Genomic DNA, 21,593 nt, shown 5'->3' with positions numbered 1-21,593 from the left:
ACTCCTTGGGAATAGGAGGTGGAATTAAAATGGTTGGACAGTGGGAGATCTCGGCTGTTCTAGTGGACAGAGCAAAGGTGCTTGAGTGCAAAGGATCTCATGAAAAAGGGGACCTTTGTTACACTGGTATATTAGCAATCGGTCAATTTGCCTCTTCTTGACTGAGCCCACCATATGATCATAATAAATGTAGGTGTAGATACTCAAGGTGTTTTAGAGCAGCCATAATTTTTGCCATCCTGACAAAAGTTTTCAGATTAGCAATCATACACAGTAGTTACAATAAATGAAAAATACCCTGTTTGAATTTTGAGCTTCACTTTACAGTTTACCCAGGAGAATTATAAGGAATTGTCCTAGCTAATGTTTCCCTTAACCACAATACTGATGCCTCATCCATATTCTTCAGCATCAGGCCATGTTTTATGAACTGATTTCCTTTATTAACTCAATTTATTGCTACTGAACAAAATTCCAATTTTTAATCCTGTTTATTGGAGTGCATTTAACTTTTATCCCATAATCTATTTTAGGTTTTGCCAATACACCATGCAGTTGATACAATAAACTTGTTTATTTGGTATTTGTGCATCCAGAATTCTCATTTAACAGGCAAAAGTTTCAGAGTATGAAGTAATTTCATAAAGTTATTTCAAGTTGATTTAAGTTTGGCATGCAAACTAAATGAAAAAATACAGTTTTACAAGGTAGTGAAGTTGAGGCTGATTAGCAACAAGATTTTCTATGAAAGTTTGGCGCTTCATGTCATGGTGAGTAAAGACATTTTTACTGCATTTTACATTATAGTTTAGCATTTAAAAATATAATTGCATTGTAAAGTATTATTAAAAAGTTTAAGGGAATGATAGTAAAGCAACTTAGATTGAATACTAATGAGTGAATCACTAATTTTTTTGAGCAATTGTCAAGCAGCTGGCACATTTATACAACTACAGTGGCACATCCTATTGTGGATGGATGCCAGAGTGTATGATAAAGTGTACTTGACAGGCCATTGTAGCACTCGCTCTGCATACTAATATATGCCTCCTCAGTGGTATACAAATAGACTGGTACACATGTAGTCTTCAGTAGTTGCAGAATCTGCTGGTAGATCGAGCTTCCAAACTCTGTTGAGAACTCAGCATCATCAATGGGAAATTGACAAACAGCACACACAACAGCCATAGCCCCTAGAGGAAAAAAGCTGGCAAACATATTTCAACCATTTGGCTCAATGTAGGACTATATTTGAAGTAGACCAGCCAGTGCCTGATGTATTAAATTAAGCAAGCTGTTCATTGAGAACACAGGTACAAACCAACATTTATCAGCATTCTTTACATGGATTAATTCTTCAAAAAGGCATATTTCATCCTGCAGATGTTTTCGCACACGAAGTTTATTCCCTAATACTATGAAAGTACTTTAATAGATTTAACAACATGTTATTTCAGTTTTTACCTCATTCATGTTCATATGTCCCTATCTGGAAAATGTTTAAAAGGTTACATGGAATTACTATGTAAGAATAATATTAATGAAGCAGCCTGCTTGAAGCCATTGTGATGTCTGATGCATCTATCAGAAATATGGAAGTCTGTGCCAGAAAGACCACTTAATCTTTTGTGGTCTTTTGCAGTCAATGGCCAGTTCTTGAAAATGATTTGACAATCACATCAGCAGTCTGCAAGTTTATTAATGCTGCCCTGTATTTTTTTTCAGTATTCCTGAATGTAAACTGCATCTCTCTGATTTGGGGATAGCTACGTAATTTGGAATTGTACTTTTAATTGCTTGTATGATAGAAAGTGAAAGAATGACAAGAGTCATAAGGACCTCACTATGGGTTCTTCTTCAGCCTTGGATCTAGAATATCAAATTCTCAAAAAGATAAGAGGATTCATCTGAACCAGATTGCAACTCAGCTGTCATTGACACCAGACGGTATGCTGCCTGAACTAATAAAAAAACAAGATCTTAATGTCTATTGCATTTATGACAATGTCTCAGCATCTGTCCATTGATGTGATTAATATATAAACAATCAGCTTTTAGTTGCAGTATAAAGAGCGGCTTGCCAGGTGCTTGTCCTGCTTAGGTAAAATAGCTTCTGGGAAAAACACCAAGTGACTGTAAGTGTAAAGACAAAGTGGAATGCATATACAGAAGAGAACTATTAAAATAAATATGAGCTAATTTGCATTTCCTTCCGCTGTAACTGAATTTGCAGTTGTGAAAATTTTGCATTTGTATAGGGCTTTTTGCAACTTAAACCATTTCTAATGTTGCCGTTGAAGTTCTTCATGAATGTAGTCATTTCTGTAATGTAATGAAATACTCCTCTCCTACTGTTAAGGGCTGTTCTGTTTCCACATGGTCACCTTGCTTAGTCAGTGGGGTTTTTTTTTGAAGATATAGGAGGTTCATCTGGAGCTGCCACGTTCCCCTAGAGTCATAAAATCAGAGTTATATAGCACAGAAACAGGCCCTTTGGCCCAAATGTTTTGTGCTGATTAAGATTCCCATTGAAGCTTGTTCCATTTGCCTGCTTTTGGCCCATATCCTGCAAAACCTTTCCCATCCCTGTACCTGTCCAAGTGCATTTGAAATGTTATTAATCATTCCTTATTCTACAGCTGGCGTGATTGTGATAGGAAAAAAAGAAGCCTCTCTATTGCCCAGCTATACAAGAAAGTCAAAGTTAGTGGGAAGATAGAGGATTGGGAAGCTTTTAAAAACTTGCAGAAGGAAACTAAGAAGGTCATTAGGAAGGAAAAGGTGAATTATGAAAGAAAGCTGGTGACTAATATCAAAGAAGATACTAAAAGTTTTTTTTAAGTATATAAAGGGTAAAAGAGAGTTGAGGGTAGATATAGGACCAATAGAAAATGATGCTGGAGATATTGTAATGAGAGACTCAGAGATGGCAGAGGAACTGAATGCGTATTTTGCATCAGTCTTCACAGTGGAAGACACCTGCAGTATACCAGACATTCAAGAGTGTCAGGGAAATGAAGTATGTGCAGTGAAAATTACGACTGTGAAGGTGCTCAGGAAGCTTAATGGTCTCAGGGTGGATAAATCTCCTGGACCTGATGGATTGCACCCTCGGGCTCTGAAGGAAGTAGCTGGAGAGATTGCGGAGGTATTAACATTGATCTTTCAAGAATCGATAGATTCTGGCATTGTACTGGATGACCGGAAAATTGCAAATGTTACTCAACTATTTAAGAAGGGTGGGAGGCAGCAGAAAGGAAACTATAGACCTGTTAGCCTGACATCAGTGGTTGGGAAGTTGTTGGAATCGATTGTTAGGATGAGATTATGGAATACCTGGAGGCACATGACAAGATAGGCGAAAGCCAGCATGTTTTCCTAAAAGGAAAATCCTGCCTGACTAACCTACTGTAACGTTTTGAGGAAATTACAAGCAAGGTCGACAAAGGAGATGCAGTAGATGTGGTGTACTTGAATTTTCAGAAGGCCTTTGACAAGGTGCCGCACATGAGGCTGCTTAGCAAGATAAGAGCCCATGGAATCACAGGGAAGTTACTAGCATGGGTGATCGGCAGAAAACAGAGAGTGGGAATAAAGGGATCCTATTCTGGCTGGCTGCCGGTTACCAGTGGAGTTCCACAGGGGTCGGTGTTGGGACAACTGCTTTTTGTGATGTATGTCAATGATTTGGACTATGGGATTAATGGATTTGTGGCTAAATTTGCCATTGACACAAAGATAGGTGGAGGAGTGGGTAGTGTTGAAGAAACAGAAAGCCTGCAGAGAGACTTAGATAGTTTAGGGGAATGGGCAAAGAAGTGGCAAATGAAATACAATGTTGGAAAGTGTATGGTCATGTACTTTGGTGGAAGAAATAAACAGGCAGACTATTATTTAGATGAGGAGAGAATTCAGAATGCAGAGATGCAAAGGGACTTGGGAGTCTTTGTGCAAGATACCCTAAAGGTTAACCTCCAGGTTGAGTCGGTGGTGAAGAAGGCAAATGCAATGTTGGCATTCATTCATTTCTAGAGGTATAGGATATAAGAGCAGGGATGTGATGTTGAGGCTCAATAAGGCACTCGTGAGATCACACTTGGAGTATTGTGTGAAGTTTTGGGCTCTTTAGTTTAGAAAGAATATACTGACATTGGAGAGGGCTCAGAGAAGATTCACGAGAATGATTCCAGAAATGAAAGGGTTACTGTATGAGGAACGTCCGGCAGCTCTTGGGCTGTATTCCCTGGAGTTCAGGAGAATGAGGGGGGATCTCACAATAACATTCCAAATGTTAAAAGGCCTGAACAAATTAGATATGGCAAAGTTATTTTCCATGGTAGGGGAGTCTAGGACAAGAGGGTACGATTTTAGGATTGAAGGACGTCCACTTAGAACAGAAATGCAGAGAAATTACTTTAGTCAGAGGGTGGTAATTCTGTGGAATTTGTTGCCACGAGCAGCTATGGAGGCCAAGTCATTGGGTGCATTTAAGGCAGAGATAGATAAGTTCTTGATTAGCCAGGGCCTCAAAGGGTATGGGGAGAAGACAGGGGAGTGGGGATAACTGGAAGAATTGGATCAGCCCATGATTGAATGGCGGAGCAGGCTCAATGGGCTGAATGGCCTACTTCTGCTCCTATGTCTTATGGTCTATGGGTCCTCTATTGCTAACATGTACAAGAAGCCATATTTGTGAGAATTGGCATGTACTGTATGTACCCATTAAGTATTTATCTTAGGGTGGATATAGGCATTTGATTTTATTATTTTATTTGGTGAATCTTCAATATGGGCCATATCAGTGTATTGATGATGTCATGAAAAATGTACATGACATTAATAATGTCATGGGGAAATCTCAAGCAGTGTCTCTGACACTGATAAAAGATTTGTGTGATGCTGAGGAAAACTAGCCTCTGGCACATTTCTGTTATAACTTGAGCACAGTGGTAACATATTGCTCTTTTAGCAATAGATTTACCAGTGAAACAAATCAGAAAAAGAAGATATAATGCTACCTCTAGTCTCTCGGGATTTGAAAATGCATTTGTGCTTTTAGGAACATCAGAGAGATAAATCAAAGTTTTTATTTAAAAGCAAGAATAATCAGCAACTTGAGAAGTTGCTTTGAACTAAAAGATATGGCATAAAAGAGCTGCTTTCACTCTAAACATGACACTGCAAAAGTTATTTGCACACTACAATGGCTGTTTTCAAGAAACATCCTACCCTGATGCTTTTCAAATAATTGTTGGGGACTTCAATCAGACTTGTTTGAAGAAAGCATTGCTCAATTATCATCAACATATCACCTGCAGCACCAGGGATCCCAACACACTTGATCACTCTTGCACTACAATTACATACCTACCATTCCATGCCTAGACCGCATTTTAGGAAATCTGATCACATAGCTGTCCTCCTGCCAGCATACAAGCAGAGATTAAAGAGCAAGTCTTCAGAGAAAAGGACAACGAAGTTGGTGTTGGGAGGCTGAGGAGAGGCTATGGGATTGCTTCATGTCAGTTGACTGGACTCTGTTCAAGGACTCATCATAGGGTCTGAACAAATACACCCCAGTTGCACAGACTTTATAAAAATAGTTGTAGGCAAGTATGTCCCCACAAAATCATTCAGTCTTCCCTAACCAGAAGCTTTGGATAAACCATGAGATCCACAATCTGCTGAGGGCCAGATCAGTTTCATTCAGGTCTGGCGAGCAAGTTAACTACAAGAGGTCCAAGTACGATTTTCGAAAAGCCATCTCATGTGCAAAGTGACAATTCCGAACCAAACTTGAATCACTGAAGGATGTTCAACAGCTGTGGCAAGGCTTGGATGCTATTACCTCCTACAAAGTGAAACCAAGCAATGTCCACTCCAAATTGCCTACTGTCACAACATGTCAACAACAGATGCTATTTCATTGGATCTTCACTCAACCTTGGAGCATTTGGACAGCAGAGATGCCTACATCAGGATGCTCTTCATTGACTCCAGCTCAGCATTCAATACCATTATCCCCACAAAACTAATCAATAAGCTCCAAGACTAGGCTTCAATATCTCCTTGTGCAATTGGATCCTTGATTTCCTCATTTGCAGACCTCAGGCAGTTCGGATTGGCAACAACATCTCCTCCACAATCTCCCTCACCACAGGTGCACTACAAGGCTCTGTGCTCAGCCTCCTGCACTACTGGCTTTATACTAATGACTGTGAGGATAAGTACATCTCCAATGCTTTACTTAAGTTTGTGGATGACACCATTGTTGTTGGCTGAATCAAGGGTGGTGATCTGCATGTAGGAGGGATATTAAAATCTCTCACTCCAAGTCAGCAAGACCAAGGAGCTGATTATTGACTTTAGGAGGAGGAAACCTGAGGTCCACGAACCTGTCCACATGAGGGATCAGAAGTGGAGGGGGTCAGCAGCTTTAAATTTCTTGTTTATTTTTTATTTCAGAGGATCTGTCCTGGGTCCAGCATGTAAATGCCATTATGAAAAACACACAGCAATGTCTCTACTTTCTTAGAAGTGTATGTAGATTCGGCAAGTCATCTAAAATTTTGACAAACTTTTATAGATGTATGGTAGAGAGTATATTGACTGGCTGCATCACAGCCTGGTATGCAAACACCAAAGGTTGTGGATATGGCCCAGTCCATCATGGGTAAATCCCTCACCATCATTGAGCACATCTACATGGAGCACAGTCATAGGAAAGCGGCATCCATCATCAAGGAGCCCCACAATCCATGCCATCCTCTCTTCTCAAAGCTGCCATCAGAAAGAATGTACAGGAGCCTCAGGAACCACACCACCAGGTTCTAGAACAGTTGATACTCATCAACAATCAGGGTCTTGATCTAGACGGGATAACTTCACTCATCCCCTCACTGAACTGGACTTACTTTCAAGTCATGTTCTCGATATTTATTATGTATTTATTATGTTTTTTCTTTTTTTTGTATTTGCAGAGTTCATTTTTTTGCACGTCGGTTGCTGTTCACCCTGTTGGGTGTGGTCTTTCATTGATTCTGTTGTGTTTCTTGTACTTGCAGTGATTGCCAACAAGAAAAGGAATCTCAGGGTTGTATATGGAGACATGTATGTACATTGATAATACATTCACTTTGAACTTTGAATTTTAAAATGTACCCTGGTGTAATGTTGTCATTGTTTTAATAGTGCTTTTTCATAAAAGAACCTGTGTCAGCTCACTGATAGATCGAGGAGAAGATTTGAAGGGAAAATTCATTGAGATTGATAGCTACGAAAATAAAGCAGGGTAGTAAAACAATCTTGAGTATCTTTACTATGTATTAACTGTTTTTATTTTTCTGTATCACACTTCTGTATCACAGAATTCCATTCTGTTAAATGCACAAGAAAAAAATATTTCTGAACATCTTGCAACTGTTTTGATCAAAATATATCTTTTACAGCCAATAATAAAAAAGGTAATAATTATTTCTATTTCCTTTGTTTGAGGTGGCATTTGCTGAATAAACATAAAGAAAGACTAGAACTGTTTTCAGAGAATCAGATGTTGAAATGATGAATGGCATTAAGGTGTATCCCTAGCATCACACGTATCTGAGCTTATGTGTCAAGAGTCAAGAGCAATACAACGTGGATATAGGCCCTTCTGCCCAATGAGTCCATGTTGACCATGGTGCCCACCCAGCTGGTCCCAATTTCCTGTGTTTGGACCATATCCCTCTAAGCCAGGGATACCCTATGTTTTTTATGCCATGGACCAATACCTTTAATCAAGGTGTCCATGGACCCCAGGTTGGGAACCCCTCCTCTAATTCCTGCCCCTCCAAGTGGTTCTAAAGTGATAATATTGTACCTGCTTCAACCACTTCTTCTGGCACCTTGTTCCATACACTCACCACCCTTTGCACTGTCCTTCAGATCACTTTTAAACCTTTCCCCCTCACTTGAAATCTATGCTCCCTAGCCTTGTACTTCAAAACTAAAATGTACTTGTTTTCTCACCACTATTACATCAAGGAATGATGATGATTTGCTCAATAAAAGAACAAAAACTCATTGACTAACATAAATAACCAAAATCCTTCCCTTAGACTCTAACATATCACAAAATGCTAAATAAAACTACTCATTTCGCAAATGGGTTTCATATCATTTTTACTCTAAGGTGGAATAGAAAAGATTATAAAGTTTTAATCATTAAAATACAAACTGAAGGAGCCATTACAACAAGTATATATATATATATATACATACAAGTAAGTTAATCATAACATATAACATCCAAACTAACAACCAATCATGTACTTGTCATGGTCCGGTCCGTGAAGTCTGCGTTCCGGTTCACGGTCCAGTCTGTGGTCTTCCGGCTGTCCCTTGTTTCAGTTGGGGTTAAACATAGGCACCTGATGCTCGTCTTGGGGCTGGGAATATAAGTGGCCCTGGGTTCGGGTGTGGTAGCTGGTTCGTCTTGTCAGTATCCCATCCTTGCCTCAGTGGGGGGGGTAAGTCAGGCTGTCTTTCCCGTTACAGTGCAGTTGGATCTGTCCCTTCCTGTCCTTGCCTCTGTTGGGTAAGCCAGGCTGTCTTTGCTGTTAGACTGGACTGTTTCCTTCCCTTCCCCTTCCTTCTGCAGCCTTGACCTGCAACCTGTGTCTGCAACCTCACCTGCGTCCTCGCCTGTATCACTGTCAAGTTCTACCGCTGGAGCAAGACTGGAGCCTTGCTGTGTCTGGATAAGGAACTGTCTATTGTTGTTTGGAACTGTCTCTGTGTCCACGCCTTCACTAGGTAGGTCTGGCCGATTGCTGCTACCTTGTGTTGGGAACTGTCTCTCTGTGTTCCTGTGTATGAGTCCTGGCCCCATGTCCTGTTCTCAAGGAGGGGTCCTGGCTCTGTGTTCTGCGTTCCTGTCTCCCAAGACCAAGGCTCTGTGTTCTGCGTTCCTGTCTCCCAAGACCAAGTCAAGGCTTTGGGGTCTCGTCCTGTCCTTGTGCCTTGCCCATCCCAGGAGTATCTCGTCTAGTCCAAGCCACGTCCAAGTACCTCGTCTAGTCCAAGCCACGTCCAAGTACCACATCCAGTCCTGTAGCCATGTAATGGCCTCGCCTGGATCTGGGGTCTAAGCCCGAGTCAAGACCCAGATTCCGGGTTCCTGTCCAGTCTCTGGCTCAGAGTCCTTGTCCAGGTTCCAAGTTCCTTGTTCGTTGTCCAGGTCCCGCTTTCCTAGCCTAGTCCTAGCCCAGGCCCTGTGTCCTAGTCTCGTCCAGGGCCTGTGCCTTGTCCAGCGTCATATCTTCCCCACTTCCCTTGCTTTCCTGTCATAACCTAGTCCTGTTCCTTGTACTTCAGTGTCTGTGTTGTGCATTTGGGTCCCCTCTCAACACCCCCCATTATGACAGTACTAACAAAAACCTAAATAAAAATACATACACAGAAAATGTTCCAATATTTTGATCTTCTTCATAACCCATGGACTTCAGAAAAGTGAATTAGATGGTTAACTTTAACAGAAAAATGGATTACAGAAGTAAAATATTTTTGACAAAATTTAATTACTGGTGAAAAGTCAGCAAGATGGAGAAATTTGCAGAGACAGCTTTCAATGGAAGGCCAAGATGTACAATAGCTAAGTATAACAAATCTACCTCTTTTTAAAAAAAATAACAATTGTAAGAATATTAATAAAAGCCATTTAAAGTTCAAGTTTGAAAATACATGATCAAATTATGTATACTGCATACAACCTTGAGATTCATTTTCTTGCAGTCAGCCAGAAAACAAAGAAACACAACAGAAGCCATTAAAAAAAACCCACACAACAGAGACTGCCAACCACCCAATGAGCAAAAAGAAAAGAATAAATTATGCAAACATAAAAAGTAAATAAGTAACACACAGAACATAAACCACAGACTCCCAGAGAATGAGTCCATAGCCATGGAGACAGTTCAGTTCTGAGGCAAGGGAAGCGGGTCCAGGAACCCAACGGCTGCAGGCCGTAGCCATGGAGCCAGTTCAGCTCTGAGGTGAATGCCGATCATTGCAGCCACAGCTGCAGAGTCAGTTCAGCGCTGAACCAAGTAAACCTAGCGGAGCAGTGAGCTGAACTCTGGTTCAAATCATGCAAATAGTAGAAAAAAAGTAACCAGAAATGCATGGAACATGAACTGCAGAGCCCCTGAAAGTGAGTCAACAGCAGCAGAGCCCATTCAGTGCCGAGGTGAGAGAAGCCTGTCCAGGAGCCCGATGGCTGGAGGGCAACAACTGCTCCTGGACCTGGTGGTGTAGGACCCAAGACTTCAACACCTCCCACCCAACGGTACTAGCGAGAAGAGAGGGAGACCATTCAAATGCAGGCAGACGGCCCTGAACACTTGTTCATTTTCTGCTCTCATCCTCAATGATTTTAATCTTGATCGACGCTTTTATCGGCACAGAGTAATGGAGCTGACCATGGGTTTGTCTTCTACCATCAGGCCATGATGAAGTGTGCATGTCCAGTGACTGCTGCCCTGGTCGTATCTGCATTCTCGAGAGTCTTGTTCACTGAATCCCAGGAGATCACAAAATGCCCTGTCATTTATCTGTTCAGAAATAAATCTTTAAAAGGGAAATTACAGGTTGCAGACGGCAGTGATCACAGTTCAGAAGAAGAAGTACATCTACTAGAATAACTAGTAGTTTTGTGTGCTGTGTGCAAAACATCACCACTGGTTGCTTATGCAATCTTGCAAGTTATCATAAGTTCCTATAAATGCATATCAGCCTTCTAAAAGGAAAAACATTTAATTTTTATTTTATGTTACTTCAATTCCAAAGACCTAGACCTGCCCTATTCTGGAAAACAATAAAAATAATCAAATACATGATAAATAGCATAAGATAAATTATGATTTTGTGTGGGCACGTGGCCAAGTGGTTAAGGCATTGGACTAGCGAACTGAAGGTCGTGAGTTCGAGCCCCAGCCGAGGGAATGTGTTGTGTCCTTGAGCAAGGCACTTAATCACCCATTGCTCTGCGACGACACTGGTGCCAAGTTGTATGAGTCCCAATGCCCTTCCCTTGGACAACATTGGTGTCGTGGAGAGGGGAGACTTGCAGCATGGGCAACTGCTGATCTTCCATACGACCTTGCCCAGGCCTGCGCCCTGGAGAGTGAAGACTTTCCAGGCGCAGATCCATGGTCTTGCAAGACTAATGGATGCCTTTTAAATTATGATTTTAAAATTACATACAAATTAAATTTAGATCATGGAATTTCCATGCAAAGGTTGAGACAGATCCATAATAGTGAAAAACCATACAGTAATATATTTTGCATACCCCAAATAGAATTCACTGAGTAGTTAAAATAACTTCATTTCTTATGGCTATATTACTCTGAGCAAACAAACATATTTGTGGTGTATCCTTCAATTTAGGAACGTTGAAAATTATTTTTGCACAATAACCCCATATCAACTTGTAATGTGCTTCTCTTTGATTATCATGCAATAACGCTGATTAGTAGTGAATTTGAGTGCACTATCCACATTCTCTCTGAGTGTCAGGGGTCATGAAGTATGTGAAGTTGCCATTATTAGGGAGAAGGTTCTTGGGAAACTGAAAGGTCTGAAGGTAGGTAAGTCTCTTGGACCAGATGTTATACAGCCCAGTGTTCTGAAAGAGGTGGATGAAAAGGTTGTGGAGGCATTCTCAACCACTGACCTCAGTGGTTGAGAAGATGTTGGAGTCGATTGATAAGGATGTGGTTTTTGAGTACTCGGAGGCACATGATAAAATAGGCTGTAGTCAGCATAGTTTCCTTCAGAGAAAATCTTGCCTGACAAATCTGTTGGAATTCTTTGAAGAGATAACAAGCAGGATAGAAAAAGGAGGATCGGTTCATGTTGTGTACTTGGATTTTCAGAAGGCCTTTTTCAAGGTGGGACATATGAGCCTGCTTAACAAGTTAACATGGCATTACAGGAAATAGTCCAACACGGATAAAGCTGTGGCTGACTTACAGGAGGAATAAAAGGAGCCTTTTCTGGTTGGCTGCCAATAACTAGTGGTGTTCCACAGGGGTTGGTATTGGGATTGCTTCTTTTTACGTTATACATCAATTATCTGGATGATAGAATTAATGACTTTATGGCAAAGTTTGCAGATGATACAGAGACAGGTGGAACAGCAGGTAGTTTTGAGGAAGTATAGAGGCTACAGAAGGACCTAGCCAGATGAGGAGAATGGGCAAAGAAGTGCAGATGCAATAGTGTTGGGGAGTGTATGGTCATGCACTTTGGTAGAAGAAATAAAAGGGTAGACTATTCCTTAAATGGAGAGAAAATACAAAAATCTGAGGTGCAAAGGGACTTGGAAGTCCTTGTACAGGATTCCCTAAAGGTTAATTTGCAGGTTGAGTTGGTGGTGAGAAAGGCAAATGTGATGTTAGCATTCATTTCAAGAGGGCTAGAATATAAAAGCAAGGATGTAATGTTGATGCTTTATAAAGCACTGATGAGGCCTCACTTGGAGTATTGCGAGCAGTTTTTGGCCCCTTATCTAAGAAAGGACATGCTGACATTGAAGATGGTTCAAAGGAAGTTCTCAAAACTGATTCTGGTTTTGAAAAACTTGTCATATGGGGAGTGTTTGATGGCTCAGGGCCTGCATTCACTGGATTTCAGGAGAATGAGAGGTGACTTCAGTGAAACCTATCAAATGTTGAAAGGCCCCAACAGAGTGGATGTGGAGAGGATGTTTCCTATGAGGGTAGAGTCTAAGACCAGAGGTCATAGCCTCAGAATAGTGGGACGTCCATTTAGAATGGAGATGAGGAATTTCTTTAGCCAGAGAGGGGTGAATCTGTGGAATTCATTGCCACAGGCAGCTGTAGGTGCCATGCCATTGGGTATATTTAAGACAGAGGTTGATAGATTCTTGTTTACTTAGGTTATGAAGGGTTACGGGGAGAAAGCAGGAGCTTGGGGCTGAAAGGGAAAATGGATCAGCCATGTTGAAATGGTGGAGCAGACTCAATGGACCAAATGGCTTAATCCTGCTCCTTTATCTTATGGTCTTATAATGCACATTCTGATCCAGAAGGCCTGAAACTGATCTTTGGCATGCTAGTAATCTCACTAGCATGTTTATAACTGCTTTCAGAGGCAGTTCCTACTTTCTGATGGTTCCAATTTCAGGTCATCTGTCCTGGAGTAAAGGTGGGATATTTGGTAAACACTAGTTAATTAGATCCATTTAAAAAAATCTTATATTTACAAGTCATCGCTTATAAATAAAGGCTGGAATTGTTGTTTGCATTTGTTAAAAATATGATGCTTTGTACTTCTGCTGACTACTGATTCTGGGAAGGGGTATAAACTTGACAACCTCCTGCTTTCATACCACCCTACTTGTCACCAGCTGGTCTCTTGGGCCTTTAAATTTGCTTAAAGTTTTAAAGTCATTTTCCTGATGTTTTATAACTAGAATTACCATGGTGATTGGATTCACATTGATAGAGGGGCTGTTTTTCCTGCTAATTGGCAGCCCATCTTAAGAATGTCCAAGGGGTAGAATCCACATTCTATGAGGAGCTGACTAGGATGAGAAGGTTGTCGGGTGAGTGGACGAGTTTCCGACAGACGTGGTGGTTTGGCATAATCTGAACTGTGACTGGGTCAGGATGGCAGATAGTTGTGGTGGAATGGAAAAGGAGGATGTAAGGGACTATGAGGAGTGTAAGAAAGTACAAACAGGTAGAAAAGATGGAAATAATTGAGGAAATGATAATGATGATAGAGAACAACGATTGACTTGAAGGAAGGGACAGAGAGGAGTTTTGAGCAAGCAAGTGAAGTAAATGCATTGAGTCCAATAGCACTGACTAACAATCTGAAGAAGGTAATAGGAGACAAAAGTATGGCAAAAATTCTGCATGGTGGAGCACTGTTGGGTGTTTGTAAAAATTCAGAGCAGAGGGACAAAGCAATGAAGGTATTAAATATTCGCAAAAGAGAGGTTATAGAGGAGAGTGTTAGGGGAAAACAGTGTTAAAGGGGTGATAATGGGATTGGAGCAAGCTTAGAGGTACTAAAGAAAAATATTAAAGGAGGGTCGGTGACTGAGATAAAAAAAAATTGAAAGCAGTGAAGATTGGAGAAAAGGTTGATCGCACATCTGTTATGTTAAAATTTCAGGGTTCAGTCTTACCAGAAAAAGTAATGATTGGATTCATGTGCTTTAGTGTAAGAGCCTATGTTCCACCACCACTTAGGTGTTATAATATCAGAAATTTTGGCATGTAGTGGTGGTGTGTAAAGAAAGCCAGGGATGTGAAGGAGAATGTATGGATGAGCAGTGCAGACAAGATGAACTGGTAAAATGTAGTAATTGTGGTGAGTCCATATGATAGCCTGGGGGGATGTGAAATTAGCAATGGAAGTCCAACAAATGAGCATTATATGTCATATGCAGAAGCGGTTAGGATAGGAAACAATGAGAGAAGAGTTAAGGAAGGAAATAGTTCAAATGAAAACACAAGACAAGGTCAGTCAAATAATTCAACATTAGCAATTAGTACAGATAAATTAGTTTCATTCGTGGCAAATGTTATTAATTGTTTTGAGCAGGCAAAAACTAGAACAGAAAAGATAAAAATGGCAGTGAAGAAAGCAGCGAGGTTTTCGAATATGAGAGAGCTATCATGGGAGCAAGTGCAGCTAGAATGATCCAAGTCTTGAGGTTTATTAAAAGATAACTAAAACTAATCATGTTAATTCTTCACAAACAAGAGAAAATCTGCAGATGCTGGAAATCCAAGCAACACACACAAGATATGCTGGAGGAACTCAACGGGTCAGGCAGCATCGATGAAAAAAAGTACAGTCGACGTTTCAGGCCGAGACCCTTTTGCAGGACATAATTTCTTCAGTGGAATACTAGAAGTTTAATGGCTAATGAACAGGAATTTAAGAGTTATGTGAGGGATTTTGGTGAGAAACCGGATGTGATATGTGTGCAAGAAACATGGCTTAACCCAACACTAGATTAATGGTTATGATAGTGTAAAAAACATTGACTGTTTATTCAAGACATAGATGTTGCCTGACCTGCTGAGTTCCTCCAGCATTTTATGTGTATTACTTAAAACTAAAACTTACTGTTATAGAATTAGAAAGTGTGAATACCTTTAAATTTTTAGGAATTTGGTTTGATGAAAGACTCACATGGTCAACACAAGGAAATAATAACCAAAAGTAAGAAAATGCAAAATGTTATGAGGTGTTTAATAGGAAAGGAATGGGGAGCTGATAGGAAGTCCTTCAAAGCAAACCACAGATAATTAATGAGGTCAATATTGGACTATGGAAGTATGGAACATGGATCAGCATCACAGTATGGTCAAGAAACTTGGTATCATTCAAAGTTAGGCATTAAAGTTAATCAGTGGGGCATAAGGACAACACCAGTGGCATCAATACAGGTGGAGTTGGGATAGACACCTCTGGAACTGAGAAAAACACAGATTGTGTTAATATATTGGGTAAACCTACAAGAGCATGGAGAAAATCATCCAACTAAACAGTTTTTAGATCCATGCTGAGAAAAGGAAAGAAAGAACATCAGAAGTTTTGCATGGACTATTAAAGGAAAAACAGAAAGGACAGGAATAGTAATAAGGCAATGAGTGCTATAGTGCCTTTTCCTGGTGTGCCTCCATGGCTGTGTGAAACACCGGAGGTGGATCTTAAACTATTTGAAAGAAGACAGAAAAATAGAGAAGTGATTTTAGATCACAATATCATTGAATCTTATGTAAATAATAATATTATGGATATTTACTGTGTACATACATCTATTGATGCTTCTGGACACATCTTCAGTGATGTTCCTGGAATCAACGGGTGTTTCGGGTCTTTCAACATCATACAACCTCCTCCAGGTGACCCAGCCGGGGCTGATCAGATCCCAGCTTGTGTCCAGATGGCTAGCTACTTATGACTCCATGGCTCCCCTCTTTTGAGCCACAGCCATCTTGAGGCCCTCTCTGCTGCATCGGTGGTACTGCGGATGGCTCTCCTCTTCCTCTCTCCCTCGATGCCCAAAATGCTGAAGGCTCTAACTAAAGAACGGGCTATGAATCCTCTACAACCAACCTCCACTGGGAGACACCTCGCTCTCCATCCAGCTTAAAAAATGGTAATAGTAGATTAGGGGTAGGATTTGTAGTGCCTGATTTTATCATTAAAAACCAGGTGAGGATAAATGATGATTTCTCCGTGATTACAGGTGAAATAACAACTATACTATTAGCTTTGCAGTGGGTGGAGGAAGTGAGACCAATGAAAGTTGTAATATTGCCTGAATCGAGCACCCAGGACATGCCCTCTTCTCATTGTTACTGTCAGGAAGGAGGTACAGAAGCCTGAAAACACACACTCAATGATTCAGGAACAGCTTTTCCCCCTCTGCCATCCAATTTCTAAATGGACATTGAACCCATGACCACTACCTCACCTTTTTTTCTGTTTTTGCACTATTTTTAATTTAACTATTTAACTATTTAAATTTAAAAAATTTTAACTATTTAAGTGTGTGTATATATATATTTACTGTAATTGAATTATTTGCTTTTTTCTCCTATATTTATCATGTATTGCATTGTACTACTGCCACTAAGTTAACAAATTTCACAACGTATGCCGGTGAAATTAAACCTGATTCTGAACATTTACCTTCACATTCACATTACACTTACATTCACAGGCAAGACCGGACATTATGTGTGAGATAATACAAACCTTATTTAGACTTAAAATGATGGGACTCTACATGTTTTCTGTGGATTCCAGCACGTTGGTATTAGAGCGGATAAATTAGCAAAGGAGGCAAGTAGACGAGCGGAAGTGGTTATTCAAATAAATTACAATAAAGGAGAAATGAAAAGCATTATTAAAAGTGAAACTTAAAAATGAGAAGAAAACAATGGGATGAAGAGCAGACAAAAGGACATCTTTATAATACCCAGAAAGAAGTGTAATGGTCGAGCAATGCAGGGGAGAGCAGGAGGGAGGAGGTGATAATTTTGAGATTGAGGTTTGGGCATACAGGGTTAAATAGTACATTGTTTTTAATGAAGAAACACAATAATGGGAGGTGTGAGTATTGTAATTAACAAGAGACGGTTGAACATCTACTGGTGAGGTGCTCAAGATATAACCAAGAGAAGGGATGATTGATTTTAAAGTTATCATTGAATAAAATACAATTTAACATCATCAGTATTTTTCAGAAAGGATAACAGGATTATTGCTTTAAAAATACTGTAGTTCCTTAAGTATACTGGTCTTTTCATAGAATTTGATACAAATATAAATATATCGGATTTAGATATCCTGGCCCACACTCCATTTCAGAAGGTGACAGTAATGCGCTTCAAGGCTGTTTGCCAACCACAATACAACCTTAGAAGAAGAAGAATCCACATTCCTGTTCTTCGCAGTTCTGCAGGACGTTTTTTTTTCTCTTTTATCAATTATTTTAATACATTTGCTGCTTTATACAGATTTCAGATGAAAGCCAGACATTGTGGCCAAAGAAGTAAAAGAGATCTGATTTTATACCTTGCGCTGACTGATGGAAATGGCTGAACATCAATTTCAGGTGAACACATTCACCCAGCAAGTGGTGCATATCCTGATCTGATGCATAAAGATAGGATTTGGCCCCTAAGGTTCAGGTAAGCTCTGAAAATGATATTTAGACAGTCCTATATCAGACATCCCACCCTGCAAAAACTCATTTCAGGGAGGTAGCACCATCAATTTGCGGGAGACTCCCGGAACTTCTGAGAGAGGTGGGATGTCTGCAATAGAGCAGCTCCTTAGCAGCTAGCCTGCTAGCTTAAATAACATTAGCTATGCTAATAAACGAATGACACTTGTTAAACTCACCTCAACATGTCTTTTACAGTCTTAACCCACCATGGGCAATAGAAAAGTCATTGTTGCAAACAGTGCAGCGAGAAACACAGTCATTATTTTTGACCCCTATTAGGCAGGGGTACACTTTAGTGTAGTCTGGGGTGACATACGTTTTATATTTTCTTTTTTTGGAACACTCTCCCATGGTGTGCTCACGCTCTCTCTCTCTCTCTCTCTCTCTCTCTCTCTCTCTCTCTCAAAAAAATATATTTCCATGATATTGTATATAATTTGCGGGCATCAAGGAGCCACTATTAATATGCGGGAGACTCCCGGAACTTCCTGGAGAGGTGGGATGTCTGCTATATCAAATCTCTTTGCAATATGTACTAGGTGATCCAGTCTTTTGCCCAGAATCGCTGGGCAGGATGGATCATCACTCTTCCACTTACCAGGGCAAACTACAGAATGCCTGCCTAGTTGATCCTCCTGGAGTTCAGTGATGCAGTCTGCACAGTGTCTGAGCCTCAGGAGGACAGTGCAGAATCACCTCTTTAGAAACATGCTAGTGGGCAGCAAAGCTGGGCTGGAGTTTTGCCACTGCTAAAGATATTGCTGATTGTATTAGATATTACAATTACAATTGCAGCAAATGTCATTGAAGCAATTGACCCAAAGTATTAGAGCCCATTGAATCCAACACAAAATTGGCCGGGTGGTAGGGGATAGAGGGTGACTAGATACCTGTGGATTGGTACTGGAATTCTGTTTGTTATATACATTAGCAACTTATATATTAATGTATGAGGCTTGATTAGTAAGACTACAGATGACATAAAAATTATTGATATTGAAGAGGATAGTCTCAGGCTACAGCATGATATTGACCAGCTGGTAAATTGGGCAGAGCAATAGCAATGGAATTTAATCTGATAATTGTGAGATATTACATTTTGGGATCACTCACGTCGTAGGAAATGCACAATGAATAGTAGGGGCCTAAGAAGTATTGCGATAAAAAAGGGACCTTGCTGTATAAGTCCAAAATTCCCTGAAAGTGGCAGCAGGGGCAAGGTGCTAGCTACAGCATGGAATATTAGAGCACTCAGGCATATATGCTACAGACCAAACACTGATAAATAGGATTGGTATAGATGGGTACTGGATAGTCAACATAGCCAAACAGCCTGCTTCAGTAGTGTATCATTCTATGATTCTAAGTAATTAAAGACAAGGTAAAAATATTAAGTAAATACATAAATCAATCTTAAAAGGCCTACTTGAGGTATTGATTTTTATTTGACTGTTCTAATAAAACTCTGGTGACAATAATTATCAACTTGTAGAATTGGTGAATTAAAATTTAAAATGTAGCATATAGACTTCAAACTGATGGTAGAAATGGCATTTATTTATGGAATGAGATGGTCATGACAAGAGTATGGTGCAAAGAAATGGACATATTTAAGTTTGCTGTTAACACCACTGTTGTTGGCTGAATCAAAGATGGTGACCAACTGGATATAGGAGGGAGATTGAAAATCTGGTTGAGCGGTGGTACAGCAACAACCTCTCATTGATTGTCAGCTAAACCAAAGAGCAGATTATTGACTACGGGAGGAAGAATTTGTGGGTCCATAAGCCAGTGCAAATCATAGTCATAGTCATAGCCATAGTCATACTTTATTGATCCCGGGGGAAACTGGTTTTCATTACAGTTGCACCATAAATAATAAATAGTAATAAAACCATAAATAGTTAAATAGTAATATGTAAATTATGCCAGGAAGTAAGTCCAGGACCAGCCTATTGGCTCAGGGTGTCTGACCCTCCAAGGGAGGAGTTGTAAAGTTTGATGGCCACAGGCAGGAATGATTTCCTATGACGCTCAGTGTTGCATCTCGGTGGAATGAGTCTCTGGCTGAATGTACTCCTGTGCCCAAATTAGGGGATCGAAGGTGGAGAGGGTCAGTAACTTTAAATTCCTGGATGTTATATCAAAGAATCTGTCCTGCAACCAGAACATAAATGCAATTTTATAGAAAACATGGCAGTGCCTCTACTTTCTTAGAAGTTTGCACAGATATATTTACCCTTCTTGTTTTTTCTTCACTGTTTTAATGGAGGTCGGGATTGAGGACGTGATTTTAAGTTTAACTCTGTTTGGTTTCAAGTTAGCCCATTGCTTTGCTTTGCTTTTAGTTAGTTGCACGGTGGGTTTTTTTTTGGGGTTTTTTTTTTTCTTTTTTTTTCCATTGATATATATAAAATCTAGTATACTATTATGTTATCTTGGTTTCTTATGCTTAAATTACATTGTTTGTAGTATTTTCTTTTTGGTATTGTTATCTTTTGGAATTTTATTATACTTTAACATTGTATTAATGTTTATATGGCTTACCTTTTTTGTATACTTACTCAATAAAAAGATTTAAAAAGAAAGAAGTTTGCACAGATATGAAAGCCTTTCAGAAAGCCTTTGATAAGGTCCCACATAGGAGATTCGTGGGCAAAATTAGAGCACATGGCATTGGGGGTAGGGTACTGACATGGATCGTAAATTGGTTGGCAGACAGGAAACAAAGAGTAGGGATTAACGGGTCCCCTTCAGAATGGCAGGCAGTGACTAGTGGGGTACTGCAAGGCTCGGTGCTGGGACCGCAGCTACTTACAATATACATTAATGATTTAGATGAAGAGATTAAAAGTAACATCAGCAAATTTTCAGATGACACAAAGGTGGGTGGCAGTGTGAAATGTGCGGAGGATGTTGAGATAATGCAGGATGACTTGGACAGGTTGGGTGAGTGGGCAGATGCAGTTTAATGTGGATAAATGTGAGGTTATCCACTTTGGTGGCAAGAACAGGAAGGCAGATTACTATTTGAATGGTGTCAAGTTAGGAAAAGGGGAAGTACAACGAGATCTTGGTGTCCTTGTTCATCAGTCACTGAAAGTAAGCATGCAGATACAGCAGACAGTGAAGAAAGCTAATGGCATGTTGGCCTTCATAACAAGGGGAGTTGAGTATAGGAGTAAAGAGGTCCTTCTGCAGTTGTACAGGGCCCTGGTGAGACCACACCTGGTGTATTGTGTACAGTTTTGGTCTCCAAATTTGAGGAAGGACATTCTTGCTATTGAGGGAGTGCAGCGGAGGTTCACTGGGTTAATTCCTGGGATGGCAGGACTGTCATATGTTGAAAGATTGGAGCGACTGGGCTTGTATGCACTGGAATTTAGAAGGATGAGAGGGGATCTGATTGAAACATATTATTAAGGGATTGGACACGCTAGAGGCAGGAAACATGTTCCCAATGTTGGGGCAGTCCAGAACCAGAGGCCACAATTTGAGAATAAGGGGTAGGCCATTTGGAACAGAGTGAGGAAAAACTTTTTCACCCAGAGAGTTGTGGATCTGTGGAATGCTCTGCCTCAGAAGGCAGTGGAGGCCAATTCTCTGGATGCCTTCAAGAAAGAGTTAGATAGAGCTCTTAATGATAGCAGAGTCAAGGGATATGAGGAGAAGGCAGGAATGGGGTACTGATTGTTGATGATCAGCCATGATCACTGTGAATGGTGGTGCTGGCTTGAAGGGCCGAATGGCCTATTCCTGCACCTATTGTCTATTGTCATCTAAAACTTTGACAAACTTCTGTAGATGCACAGTAGAGAGTATCCAG

Source organism: Mobula hypostoma, chromosome 3 (genome assembly GCF_963921235.1).
Source record: "Mobula hypostoma chromosome 3, sMobHyp1.1, whole genome shotgun sequence".
NCBI lineage: Eukaryota > Metazoa > Chordata > Chondrichthyes > Myliobatiformes > Myliobatidae > Mobula > Mobula hypostoma.
Note: the sequence above shows the minus strand (reverse complement) of the source record.